Here is a 9,898-nt window from a genome sequence, read left to right as displayed (position 1 = left end):
CTATTCGATGTAATCTTCTTTTTGCGGTGTGTTTGTTGAGACCGATGAATTGTGGGTTTATGATCAAGTTTATCTATGAACAATATTTGAATCTTCTCTGAATTCTTTTATGTATGATTGCTTATCTTTGCAAGTCTCTTCGAATTATCAGTTTGGTTTGGCCTACTAGATTGATCTTTCTTGCAATGGGAGAAGTGCTTAGCTTTGGGTTCAATCTTGCGGTGTCCTTTCCCAGTGACAGTAGGGGCAACAAGGCACGTACTGTATTGTTGCCATCGAGGATAACAAGATGGGGTTTTCATCATATTGCATGAGTTTATCCCTCTACATCATGTCATCTTGCTTAAGGCGTTACTCTGTTCTTATGAACTTAATACTCTAGATGCATGCTGGATAGCGGTCGATGTGTGGAGTAATAGTAGTAGATGCAGGCAGGAGTCGGTCTACTTGTCTTGGACATGATGCCTATATACATGATCATACCTAGATATTCTCATAACTATGCTCAATTCTGTCAATTGCTCAACAGTAATTTGTGCACCCACCGTAAAATACTCATGCTCTTGAGATAAGCCACTAGTGAAACCTATGGCCCCCGGGTCTATCTTCATCATATTAATCTTCCAATACTTAGTTATTTTCATTGATTTTATTTTACTTTGCATCTTTATCATAAAAATACCAAAAATATTATCTTATCATATCTATCAGATCTCACTCTCGTAAGTGACCATGTAGGGATTGACAACCCCTTATCGCGTTGGTTGCGAGGATTTATTTGTTTTGTGCAGGTGCGAGGGACTCGCGCGTAGCCTCCTACTGGATTGATACCTTGGTTCTCAAAAACTGAGGGAAATACTTACGCTACTTTGCTGCACCACCCTTTCCTCTTCAAGGGAAAACCAACGCAAGTGCTCAAGAGGTAGCAAGAAGGATTTCTGGCGCCGTTGCCGGGGTGGTCTACGAAAAAGTCAAACATACAAGTACCCATCACAAACCCTTATCTCCCGCATTACATTATTTGCCATTTGCCTCTCGTTTTCCTCTCCCCCACTTCACCCTTGCCGTTTTATTCGCCCTCTCTCTCTATCCTCCATCTCTTTCCCGTTCGCCTCTTTTCCGTTTGCTGGTCGTTATGGCTAATCCTCTATCTTCTCCGTTGTCTCCCGAGAATGAAGTTCTAAATTTTAAGCAAAGGGAGGGAGAAAATCTAAAAGACGCTTGGTATAGAATTTGCAATGCTCAAAATAGATCTACCAGGAAGCAATCTACTTCCATTCTTCTTCGCAATTTTTATGTAGGCGTTACTCCTTGGCACAAATATATCCTTGATACTAGTACGGGAGGGAACTTCTTGGGTAGCCATACTTTTGATTCTTATAATGCTATGATAGATTTGCATGGCTCACCACCTCTTTTGGTTAATGGAACTATGTTAACTTTGGAGTATGTAATGCAAAGACTTGAAATTATTGAGAATAAGGTTGCTACTGTAGAGTTAATTGAAAATTTGGATAAAAAGATCCACAACCAAATTACCCAATATGGATCTAAAGTAGGAGTAACTTTGAAAAATATTAAAGAGAAGGAACCTATAGTTAATGAAAGAATAAATCATGATTCCACTAGAATCGATAAACTTGAGGGTATCATTACCAACTTGGGAACCGCTTTTTCTTCTGTAAAGACTACTCCAAGTCCTCCAACTAAAATTGCCAAGCTTATGTATGTTCCTAAAAATAAAGGTGAATCCTCTAGCAAAGAAACTACGGATCTCAAATCTATAAGTGTTCACCCTAATCTTTTTGCTATCATTAAGGAATCATTTGCTGCTGATGATTTTTTCGATATTGTGCCTAAAAGTTTGATAATCAATAAAAAGAAAGAAATTCCTAAGGACGGTAGATGCATCATTGAAGAATTGCCTACCAAAGATGGCAATACCTAGATCTATCCTTGCTTTTTATGCCTAGCTAGGGGCGTTAAACGATAGCGCTTGTTGGGAGGCAACCCAATTTTATTTTTATTACTTGATTTTTGATCCTGTTTAGTAATAAATAATTTGCCTAGCCTCTGTTTTGGTTGTGTTTTTTATGTTTAATTAGTGTTTGTGCCAAGTAGAACCGTTGGGAAGACTTGGGGAAAGTCTTGTTAATCTTGCTGTAAAAAACAGAAACTTTAGCGCTCACGAGAACTGCTGACAATTTATTTGGAAAGTGCTATTTACTTAATTCATTTTGCAGATGATTAATAGATAAATTACTCACGTCCAGAAATTTATTTTAGAATTTTTGGGGTTCCAGATCTTGAGATAGCTACAGATTACTACAGACTATTCTGTTTTTGACAGATTCTGTTTTTCGTGTGTTGTTTGCTTATTTTGATGAATCTATGGCTAGTAAAATAGTTTATAAACCATAGAGAAGTTGGAATACAGTAGGTTTAACACCAATATAAGTAAATAATGAGTTCATTACAGTACCTTGAAGTGGTATTTTGTTTTCTTTCGCTAACGGAGCTCACGAGATTTTCTACTTTAAGTTTTGTGTTGTGAAGTTTTCAAGTTTTGGGTAAAGATTTGATGAATTATGGAAAAAGGAGTGGCAAGAGCCTAAGCTTGGGGATGCCCATGGCACCCCCAAGATAATCTAAGGACACCTAAAAGCCAAACCTTGGGGATGCCCCGGAAGGCATCCCCTCTTTCGTCTACTTCTATCGGTAACTTTACTTGGAGCTATATTTTTATTCACCACATGATATGTGTTTTTCTTGGAGTGTCTTGTATTATTTGAGTATTTGCTTTTTAGTTTACCACAATAATATTTGCTGTACACACCTTTTCAGAGAGACACACATGATTCGGAAATTATTAGAATACTCTATGTGCTTCACTTATATCTTTTGTGTTATATAGTTTTGCTCTAGTACTTCACTTATATCTTTTAGAGCTCGGTGGTGGATTTGTTTTATAGAAACTATTGATCTCTCATGCTTCACTTAGATTATTTTGAGAGTCTTAAATAGAATGGTAATTTTATTAAATAATCCTAATATGCTAGGCATACAAGATTAATAATAAAATTCTCTTATGAGTGTTTTGAATACTAACAGAAGTTTGATGCTTGATGATTGTTTTGAGATATGGAGGTAGTGATATTAAAGTTGTGCTAGTTGAGTAGTTGTGAAATTGAGAAATACTTGTGTTGAAGTTTGCAAGTCCCGTAGCATGCACGTATGGTAAACGTTATGTAAATTTTTTGAAACATGAGGTGTTCTTTGATTGTCTTCCTTATGAGTGGCGGTCGGGGACGAGCGATGGTCTTTTCCTACCAATCTACCCCCCCTAGGCGCATGCGCGTAGTGCTTGGTTTTTGATGACTTGTAGATTTTTGCAATAAGTATGTGAGTTCTTTATGACTAATGTTGAGTCCATGGATTATACGCACTCTCACCCTTCCATCATTGCTAGCCTCTTCGGTACCGTGCATTACCCTTTCTCACATTGAGAGTTGGTGCAAACTTCGCCGGTGCATCCAAACCCTGTGATATGATTCGTTCTTTCACACATAAACCTCCTTATATCTTCCTCAAAACAGCCACCATACCTACATATTATGGAATTTCCATAGCCATTCCGAGATATATTGCCATGCAACTTTCCACCATCCTATTTATCATGACACGTTCATCATTATCATATTGCTTTGCATGATCATGTAGTTAACATCATATTCATGGCAAAGCCACCGATCATAATTTTTCATACATGTCACACTTGATTCATTGCATTCCCGGTACACCGCCAGAGGCATTCATATAGAGTCATACCTTGTTCTAGTATCGAGTTGTAATCATTGAGTTGTAAATAAATAGAAGTGTGATGATCATTGATACGTCTCCGTCGTATCTACTTTTCCAAAGACTTTTGCCCTTGTTTTGGACTCTAACTTGCATGATTTGAATGGAACTAACACGGACTGACGCTGTTTTCAGCAGAATTACCATGGTGTTGTTTATGTGCAGAAACAAACGTTCTCGGAATGACCTGAAACTTCACGGACTTTTTGGAAAATATAAAAAATACCTGCAAAAGATGAAGGCCAGGGGGCCCACAACCTGTCCACGAGGGTGGGGGGCGCGACTGCCCTCCTAGGGCGCGCCCCCTACCTCGTGGGCCCCCTGGTGCCTCTTTGACTCCAACTCCAACTCTATATATTGTGTTTCGGGGAGAAAAAAATCAGAGAGAAGAAATCATCGCGTTTTACGATACGGAGCCACCGCCAAGTCCTAAAACCTCGCGGGAGGGCTGATCTGGAGTCCGTTCGGGGCTCCGGAGAGGGGAATCCGTCACCATCGTCATCATCAACCATCCTCCATCACCAACTTCATGATGCTCACCGCCGTGCGTGAGTAATTCCATCGTAGGCTTGCTGGATGGTGATGGGTTGGATGAGATTTATCATGTAAGCGAGTTAGTTTTGTTAGGGTTTGATCCCTAGTATCCACTATGTTCTGAGATTGATGTTGCTATGACTTTGCTATGCTTAATGCTTGTCACTAGGGCCCGAGTGCCATGATTTCAGATCTGAACCTATTATGTTTTCATCAATATATGAGAGTTCTTGATCCTATCTTGCAAGTCTATAGTCACCTATTATGTGTTATGATCCGTTAACCCCGAAGTGACAATAATCGGGATACTTACCGGTGATGACCGTAGTTTGAGGAGTTCATGTATTCACTATGTGTTAATGCTTTGTTCCGGTACTCTATTAAAAGGAGGCCTTAATATCCCTTAGTTTCCGTAAGGACCCCGCTGCCACGGGAGGGTAGGACAAAAGATGTCATGCATGTTCTTCTCCATAAGCACGCATGACTATATTCGGAATACATGCCTACATTACATTGATGAACTGGAGCTAGTTCTGTGTCACCCTAGGTTATGACTGTTACATGATGAACCGCATCCGGCATAATTCTCCATCACTGATCCATTGCCTACGAGCTTTCCATATATTGTTCTTCGCTTATTTACTTTTCCGCTGCTACTGTTACCATCACTATAAAATACCAAAAATATTACTTTTACTACCGTTACTTTTGCTATCATTACCACTACTATCGTATTACTTTGCTACTAAATACCTTGCTGCAGATATTAAGTTTTCAGGTGTGGTTGAATTGACAACTCAGCTGCTAATACTTGAGAATATTCTTTGACTCCCTTTGTGTCGAATCAATAAATTTGGGTTGAATACTCTACCCTCGAAAACTGTTGTGATCCCCTATACTTGTGGGTTATCAATTATGTCTAGTGACCAACTTGTATGTGATGTCTCAGTGATGAAAACGATGATCATGAGGAGGTGTTATATGACAATGATGTATTATGATGATAAGTTGTTAATGATATGATGATGATGATATATTATAACACTGGGTGAAAGAACCGCGGATTAGTTTCAAGTGGATGTCCATCCACTTGAAACTAGTCCACGGTTCTTTCTCCCAGTGATGTAATAACTCATTATGATGTAAAATCATTCTCTAAATTGCTGCGGTATGAAAACTTGTATAAAGGTGTATGAATACAACATGAAATAAAAAAGAAATACGGAATAATAGTAGTAGCGCGTGCTAGGAGAAGCGCTACTACTAATTACCAGTAGCGCTCATAGTACAAAGCGCTGCTACTAAGCCGATATAGCAGTAGTGTGGTCCAACCTACGCTACTGCTAACCTTTAGTTGTAGCGCCTTACTAGTAGCGCTGCACCCCGCGCTACTGATAGGCTTTAAACACGCGCTACTGCTAGGGTTTTCCCTGGTAGTGCAAGTTCAGCCGTCGCGTATGTAATGTGCTTGACGCTCCCTCTGACTTTTGTTGTTTTGATTTTTTTTTCTGTACGTGTTTTTCAGGTTTTAGATGGGTTTTTTCTTGGGGTTCGTTTTTCGCCTTGTCATCTGTGTGCGCACGTGCATAAAATATATTATGCTTCCACGAGAAGCCTGTATTTGCATCTTGTAAAGGCACAAATTTGATTTTGTAAGAAGCACAACTATGCTTCTCGAAAAAGAAAAAATGTGTTTCCATGATAAACACATATTTGCTTCTTGTGGAGACACAAAATTTCTTACACGACAAGCACGGTTGTGCTTCTTGAAAAGAAAAGAAAGTGCTTTCACGAGACACACATATTTGCTTGCTTCTCGGGAGAAAAAATGTGCTTTCACAGAAAGCACAAATTTACTTCTTATGAAAAAACATATTTGTGTCCTCTAGAATCATTGCTACGCTTCTCGGGAAAAGGGGGAAGATCTGCGCTTCCACGAGAAGCACATATTTGCTTCTCATGGAGGCACATATTTACTTTCACGAAACATGTGCTTCCAAAAAGGGGGGAAATAGAAAAGACTAAAACCTTGCTTCTGGCTTCGGTTTTTTCTCTCTGTTTGCCCTTGGGGGGGGGTTGTTTTTCTATTGCTTTTCCTCGAGTTTTTTTGTTTCCTATTTTTTTCTGAAGAAATGTTCGTTGAAACCTATTACTTGGGATTTAGTTTCGAAAATCTCGACGCGAGAAATCCCACAATGAAAATGTTTCGGGATTCAAGAGATAGAACATTTTAAATAGATAAATCTACAAAATATAAGAAAAACTCTCATGGTACGACAGGTGACCCACTTGTGTGCCACTTGTCAGCGTCTGAGAAAGTGGAAGTGACTTTGCAAAAGGTAACCCTTAATTAACTAGTGATTTCCTTTTTTGGAAAATTAACTTTCTTAGCAGTGGAAAAAATTAACTAGTGATTTCCGAGCTTCATCTCCAGAAGCAGGGCAGAAAAGGCCTAACAAAGATAATTACATTGTTTCAGAGAGAAAGTCATGTCAAAATGAAAACGTTGAAGATCCTTACAAACCAAATATGGTGTCCTTCGTATACAAATTATCCAGAAAAATAAACTGCTTGTCAAAGCATGTGCATCTTGCACTTACATAGCCCCACTTGTGCCCTAAACAGCATCATCACTTTTGGATTTAGGCACAAGGTGAACATCCTCGCCTAAATATGCAGTGATCTCTCTGAATTTTGGTGTTGTTAGCCCAAGTGCCTGGCGAGCAGACGTCACAGCCTAGTGAACAGTAGGGTTGCTGATACTAAGAGCACCTCCGATAGATGATATTGATGTAAAAATAATTAACTTTTGCATCTCTCTGAGGTTCAAAACCTCCTCTTCAACATATGATGTAGATGTCAAAAAAAATTACATCTACACCTTTAGAAGATGTCAAATACAACATCTGAAGATGTAAGATGTAAAATCGGTGGTCGCGCGCCAACTGCCCAACTGCCTTCATTGGCTTCCGCCCACCCGCCTGTCGCCGCCCTACCTACCGCCCGTCCGCCTCCTGCCCATCGCCAGCCGACGCCGATGATCCCGCCGCCTCCTCCTCCGCCGCTGCCGCCGGTGGTCTCACCCACCTCGCCGCAGCTGCCTCCGGCGCGAACACCTTCCCCAATCCGGCCTCTGCCTCCATGTTGGCGCCCCAGTTTTGCCCCACCCCGATCGGTCGCCATCGCGCCTGAGCCGCCAGCGAAGAAGCAGCTGTATAGCAGCAACGGCCGGTCTTACATCTCCATTTGCATCATTTATTGGACTTGCACTTTTACATCATCTGTCGAAGTTGTCTCTTTTTTAAAGATGTAAAATGCACTTTTTGATTATGTAAATTTTACATTTTCTAGTATTGCATCTCCAAAATTGCATTATGTGGAAGATGCTCTAACGGTGGAGCATCCTCGAGAGACCGTGCCCTGACGTGAGATGTGTGTGCTCCCTCCGTCGGACCCTATTGGAGTTCCTCGCGGTCTGTCTCCATCGCGACCACGTCGTCACCGTCGTCATCCCGGACCCATCCCTCGCCGTCCACCACCCAACTCTCTCTGGTGATTCCCTTCCTCCTCCCCGTCCGGTCCACCACCACCCCTCTCGACGCCCACCTCCACGCACACCGCCGGAGTCCACCAATCATGGCCCATGTCGCATGCCGATTCAGCAGGACTTAGATGGAAACAAGCCCACCTCTGGCTCCACCCCCGGTGCACCTTGGACCTTGCTGCTAGCACCGCCTAGTGCAGCCTATCTCTCCCCCAGCTCTCCGCTCCCGTGTTCTCTCCCCATCTATTCCTCACCCACCTCTCAAAAGAAAATCTATTCCTCACCCGTGCTCCCTCTTCCAAGAGCTCTGTGTCCTCGGGAAAATATCAGGTGCTACCCACACTTAGGTGATACCATGATATGGGCTTCTGGGCCGTTGGATCTCAGATCCGACGGCTCCCGAAAGTCTATTGTACCTACGCGAAATTTTGAGACTCCCGAATGACTTTTTTGCAAAATGCTCAAGAACTTCGGGGAGCCGTCGGATCTGAGATCCAACGGTTTCCAGAAGCCCGTATCATGGTATCACCTAACACATGGTATCACCTGATATATTCCCCTGTGTCCTCCGCCACCATGCCCGGCGCCGCACCTCCCTTCTCCCTTTCGTTGAACAGATCCGGCGACCGGCGCCGCACATCTCCTTCTCTGTGACAAAGCCCTCTCCATCTGAAATATCAATAAGCCCTCTTGTGTTAGGCCTTTTCTGCTCTCCTTTTCTTTGAGCATTAGGCCTTTTCTGCTCTTGTGACAAAGGCCTAGCACGAGCAACCCAATAAGCCCACCACTAAGAAGCCCAATACATGCAGCACACCCAACCCCGAATCCAAGCCCGATCTCTCTCCATCCAAAGAAATGGCAGTAGGGTTCGAGAGAGACGCTCCCTGACGATGGCGATCCTCCGGTACGCCGCCAGCCTCGCGCTCCGCCGGTCGGCATCTCCACCAGAGGCCGCGGTCTCGCGCTTCTTGGGCAGCGCTGGATACGGCAACCCCGCCGCTTGCCTCCCGCTCCTCCGACGGCCGGCAACTCCGCCTGCTGCTGCGATGGCGGCGGCCTCTCGCTTATTCAGCTACGGCAGCCAGCCTGGATCCAGTGACACCAACTCTATGGTACGTGCTTTTACCTCGAATTGACTCTTTCATTCCGCATCAAGATCATACTCAGCTATTAGCCAGCTCAAATCAGATGCTTGACTGAAGAACTGAACTGCAATACGTACGTATTAGACTGGATTCATCGCCATTCGGATTTCCATATGAGTCGGGCTAGCTTACAAGGGAAACCAGTTCAGAACCTAAGCTAGGCTCTCTCCTCATTATAATTGCCCTAATTCTTAGGGAGCTTTACTTTGCTAGAGATCTGGTCGCGACCTACATTGGGGGGGGGGGGCAGAGCAATGGCAGTCGATCTGAAGGAATTTATTCCTTCTTCTGCTAATGTCAATTTTGATCTAGAAGAAACGGCCCTACTCTGCTTGATTTAGCCTCTTTCAATATTTCCTCACCTATGGAATTAATACCCTATTGATTTCTATTGTACTGTATCTTTTTGGGTCTCTCTGTTTAATTCATTAATCATTTTCAGCCTCCTTGAACGGTCTTTTGTTTGGTTAAGATTAGCAGTGACCTATAGCATATGGCCCACTAGCACATGACAACTACTTTATTTGTGCAAAGAATTGAAACAACACAGCTCCTGCATGTTTGTAGACATTTACAGCAATGACAGAACAAGGCCGCCCAAACTAAAACAGTAGGCATTTGCGAACTGAAATTAATACGATCAATTAGGGTAATATGATGGAGATGTTTTGTAGGCCTATAGTGCAATCTTCATGCAATCCACTAATTACCTCTGTCTGGAATTTCTCGTTTCTGTTACACCTACATTGATTGTATTTAAACTTTCTCCCCAACAAAATGTTGTATGTTAAAACGAGTTCTGAAAGATAGGTAGAGC

Source organism: Triticum urartu, chromosome 5 (assembly GCF_003073215.2).
Source record: "Triticum urartu cultivar G1812 chromosome 5, Tu2.1, whole genome shotgun sequence".
Classification (NCBI taxonomy): Eukaryota; Viridiplantae; Streptophyta; class Magnoliopsida; order Poales; family Poaceae; genus Triticum; species Triticum urartu.
The sequence above is the reverse complement of the archived record's forward strand: the minus strand, read 5'-3'. Positions refer to the sequence as shown.